The sequence below is a fragment of the Alosa pseudoharengus genome, unplaced genomic scaffold, assembly GCF_046254945.1.
Source record: "Alosa pseudoharengus isolate Yale_2024_CS ecotype anadromous, Long Island Sound unplaced genomic scaffold, YU_APseudo_1.1 YU_APseudo_1.1_scf_2, whole genome shotgun sequence".
Taxonomy (NCBI): Eukaryota; Metazoa; Chordata; class Actinopteri; order Clupeiformes; family Clupeidae; genus Alosa; species Alosa pseudoharengus.
Window position 1 is genome coordinate 14,924,135 of NW_027468663.1, and position 4,990 is coordinate 14,929,124.

Below are 4,990 nucleotides of genomic sequence, written 5' to 3' on the forward strand. Positions count from 1 at the left end.
AAGTTAACATTGCTTCCAGTACTACGACTTCGTCCGGTGTTCCTTCCAGTTATAAGGTTACTTTAGAAAACAATTACACATTGCATTTAGTTATATAGCCAGTAAACATGTTGGGTATGACCTCTATGTAAAGTGAATAGCCTAGTTTTACGTTTTCATTATTTTGGTAGGCTACTATTTCATTGCTAGCATCAGCTATCAGGTTCCCAAACGAATGCATGCTAATGTTATAGTACAGTAGATTCAGTGCTATCGTTATGCTGTATGTGCGAGATTAATAGTGTAAAGGCAATGTTTACAGCGTAGCCTACTATTTTTCTCAGTGAGCAGAGTCAGAGATCAGTCGATGCAACGGAGGTGCAAGGGAAAGGTAAAGGAAGAGGGAAAGGTAAAGAAAAGCCAAGAGCCGGTGGCAGAGGATCGATGAGACCTCCTAGGCAAAGAAAAAGTAAGACTCCAAAAGATGACGAGGAGAGACTGGAAGAACTTCAAAGACAAAGGAGAGAAGCAACGGAGGTTTGTGTTTTTAATATATTTCTCTGAACAGTATCAATGTCAATGACACCGAAATTAGTTCGGAAGCTGCACCAGGCACGTTCGTTTGCGTTGCGTCTGCTGCAGGAAAAAAATAGACCATTCATCTAAAATTGATTTTACGCGTTGTGAACGGAACGCTTCAGTCACGCGCTTGGTGTAGCTTCCCTGCCTGTTTGTATCTCAATTGTTTGTAGCAATTTCTAGCTGTTGCCAGTCAACTGCATGATGCGAGTTGTCTCCCAGTGAAATCACGACACATAATTACGTTATGGTCTATAGAAAATGTTACACAACATTTTCACCTTTTCATTGTCCATACACATACATAGTATTCATCATTTTGTGTGAACACTTGAAAAATGACACAGAGTAGGCTACTACTCTGCTAACAATCTAACTTTGCTACCTAAACAAGCCTATCTGATCTTATTTCTTGTGTCTTATTTCTTCAGACTTGTGGATGGAATGAGCCTGCAAGAGCACAGGAACCTCACCACACAGTTGCTATAGTGAGGCAGCCAGGTCTGGTGTTTGATGCATCAGTGCAGACATGTCGTCCCCCCACCTGTGCCAGGGATGCCTTGGTGTAGTTGTACACACTGCAGAGACATGCCAATCGATCAGAAGAGAAAATGCTGTGGACAAAACCCTGCCACCTGTGTGAGCCTTCTGCCTCACTACACACAGCACTGCCTAGATGAAGGTTTTCTCCAGATTCACAGGCAGTACATCACAGACATCACAGCATTAGGCCATGTAAGAGAGCCAGGTGATGACAATAGAGTTCAGATATGCTACCTACAGACATTTCATTTTCTGGCAGCATGGGTCTCTAGGACAGGGTAATAGAAGAGTGATCCCAAGCTGTGTGTGTAGGATAAGGGATAAATTCCCTGACCCTCAGGGACATCTCTGGAATTTATTTCACCTTCCTATAATGTTGTAATGTTGTGTTATTGTAAATAGTTTTGTATTAGTGTTCTTGTACTGCCTGTTCCTTTTAAAACTGTATTTAATTTATTTTACACCGGTACATCGCTATATTTTGCTTTCATGAAAATAAAAACTTTTAGAATTGATAAGAGACTGTTCATGCTGTACCTCATACATTACATCCACAAACTTATAATTAAAAAAGGAGTTGTGGTAATTTACCATTTTGAAACACCAAATGACAGTAACATGGTCAACAATGTTATTTGCAATATATTTATTTACAGAAATTAACAAACTATGGTATTTACACATGAACCCTTCCTTTTTGTATGGTGCCTTTGAAGCAACATGGGCCATCATTCTAAATTTGCAGTCTCCTGGAAAGCTGATCCTGTGGAAGACATGCAGTGTCGTTAGACATACACGCCATTTTATATAGTTCAACATATTGTTACTAATCTGTATAGTGCTATTTTGCCTAGACTGAGTTACAGGCAAGGTTACAATGAAGGCATGCACGTGCATCACATAACAAGACCATTGAATTTCGTCCACATCCTCCTCCACGATGCTCATGTCATGTAGGCTTTGTAAAAAATATATATAAATGCTTATATCATGAAAATATACAATAGAGAATGTCATCGGGTATAGACATTATGAGCATTGATGGGTTACCTCTGTTCAAGGTCCTCAATTTCAGGGGCTTCTGCAATTGCGCCAAGATGCTCATCTGAAATGAATAAGCAGAGCGTTTCACAACATATAACAGTACATAAAATGGTAAACACCAAGATATTAAAAATATACTTTCAGTTATTATCAAACAACAATCACATAGAATCAACAATTGTTTTCATGCAGTGAAAAACGTTCAGACAATTTAGTAGGCTACGTCTACAATTAATAAGACTACAGGACAGGCCTCAGGATGTGAACGTCACCCTTGGAATTGGCTACACTAGCATTATCAGATTAGGATATATTTAGGCTACAAAGCAAAAGCAATGAAAAATAACTACAATTTAGTGCCCTTTGCCTGTGATCCGTCATAGCAGATTTATGTTACAATCCTTTTTCATCGACGCGAGGAAAAGTATCCCAGACGTCATTCTAGCGTTATGGACAACCATGCTATACTAAGCCAAGCAACTATAAAACTTCGAATTTACACCATAGACTGCATGTTTACACGAATAGGCCAAATTACCTGTCGAGGAGAAAGCAGGCAATTTCGGCGTCCCTTTTAAAATCCTTGCTCCTCACGAGCTCTTTCCATCTTAGAAAAGCCACTCCAATATTGACTTTGGTCTGTTGTTTTTCCGGTCGCGTTGGCGGTTTAATTCTCTTTTTCGCTTCCTTGGCGACTTCATGTCCTCGAGAATAGTTGTAATCCTCCATTTTCAACAGACTTTCAAATCTGCCGGCAGTCGCGAGTAGACTGATCATGCAATGAGTGTTGCCTACAAGCGCGAAAGGCGGAGCTGAATTTCCAGGAATGTCCCTCGTTGGCGAATGTATTTCAAAGATGGAGGCGCAACATGGATTCAGCCATTTGCGCGACTCGCGCGTATGTATTTGGAATAGCAGATTCTACACTTACGAGAATACTTTGATTAGTAAGTGGAAATAATTACACATGAATGAGCACATATTTTTGAAAGAACAAATGGGTTTTTGCTAAGAATTAACTCAAAAAAGTACACAATGTAGCTTTAAATATTTGACATATACCAGTTTTATAAAAATGGCCATTTTGATGGGTTAAAATAGAAGATGAGTCATGATCGCTGTTAGATGTGGCCATCGAACATTACCATTTCACTTTGGCAAAGTTTCTGACAACCAACGTTCAAATGACCGCATTTGACAACATATTAATAGGAGACAGATAATACGGATATTGTCAGACAAGTGAAACCTTCGTCTTTACATAACTCCAGAAAATGACATGTTTACAGTTTTTCTCAGTCGCTTTGGTGCTTTTTGCAGATCAGAATGAAAATTCTCATAACTATTAGTTCAACCTCCACAACATTTAGTCATTTGTGCACATCATAGTAGCAAATTCTCCTTCCTCTGAAAAAATTGCAAAAGCTTTTGGACATGTATCAGTTGCTTTCATACAATTCTCTGCTGTTTTTTAACATTATCATTTGCTTGTGTCATACAAATTCACCTTGTTCTTGCCCCATCTGAAATGACTTCTCTACTTTTGCTGCCTCCATCCTTTCTGTATTTGTTGTGTAAAAAAACGTTGTATATGATGGCACTGAAGTCTTAAGTTAGTGAATTGGCTAACAGTGGTAACCAAATAGCCTCCACATTGCGCTACACGCTGCGTAGGCTACGTGCATTCTCTCTCCTGCTGATTTGCGTTCAGTAGCCAAGTGCGTAATACTGCAAACGTTGAAAAAATAAATGTGTTTATTGTAGCCTACAGAAAATAAATAGCCTATCATACTGTCAGTTAATTGCCTACAGTGCAGTGAAGAGTTTGGAGAGTAAAGTTATAGGGCAACTTGAAGTTTTATGAAAATAATTTACGAACCAGAACATAAAGACCATGAAGCTTCTATTTCTTGCAGCTGTTAAAACTCCCGCTAGATAGTTTAGATAGCCACCAACATTCGTTTTTGCAGTACAGATTATTTCTAAAAGTTATTTGTCTACTACTGGCTGATTTATCAAATGAGTGCTTTCTCGTTCGTCCTCCGCAAACTACAGGTGTTTCGGTAGAGAGCCATTGAATAAGCGATGCCAAGCAATTTCTGTAACACTTTTTGTGACATTCAGCAAATATCTCCTCATTTAATGTAAGTTCCTTCGGACAATTGGCCTACGTTCTACTCTACGTGCAGTTGTCCTCCATCTCAGTTGCATCAGTTTTCTAATTTTGAAGGTTCTAAAACATTATTATGCTTCACTGAATCCTTCTCGTTTTCTTTCATTTGTCCAGCTAACTTTTCCATTGAACCTAGCCATTTATGATGGATTACACACTCGACATTCTGAAATGTCCTGCACGATCACGCAGCCACTGTGTCAGCAGCATCAGTGCTGACGGTGACGGTGCGTTTCTGATGTCACATTATTATGTAGGCTAGCCTACTAGACTGTTCTCACGTTGCAGCGCTTTACTTATATGAAGTAGCATTAATCACTATGAGGGGCAGAGGGGGATAAATGTCGTCCCCCCCGACGATAAAAATAATTTAGCAGAGGTAGGGATAGGAAAACCAGAGGGGGGGAAATCCTCACCATCCCCCCCTACAAATCGCACCCTGCTTATGGATACTGAATAGTTGTTCCCTATAAAACTAATAGTCTTCATTTCATTGCTTGAGTCATTACATACAAAATTGTTGAACTAGTTATCAAATTCTGTCACAATGCTGTAGAATTGCAAAGAGCATACAGTAAATATGTACGTATTCAGTGTCTTGTACTCACTTACTCCCCTAACTACAGCAATGTGTAACTTTACTGTAGTTTTCAAATGGCTGTACAAGTAGTG

At 39.3% G+C, this 4,990-nt stretch overlaps 1 long non-coding RNA gene across 1 annotated transcript; it reads right to left on the minus strand.

Moving 5' to 3' along the window:
* Positions 1 to 1,730: 1,730 nt before the first annotated feature.
* On the minus strand, positions 1,731 to 2,902 carry LOC143135071 (uncharacterized). Its single transcript, XR_012988783.1, has 3 exons — positions 2,684 to 2,902; positions 2,152 to 2,206; positions 1,731 to 1,864 (listed from the first exon to the last, which is right to left on the minus strand). It is a non-coding gene; the product is annotated as an uncharacterized LOC143135071 (long non-coding RNA).
* Between the last annotated feature and the right edge of the window lie 2,088 nt (positions 2,903 to 4,990).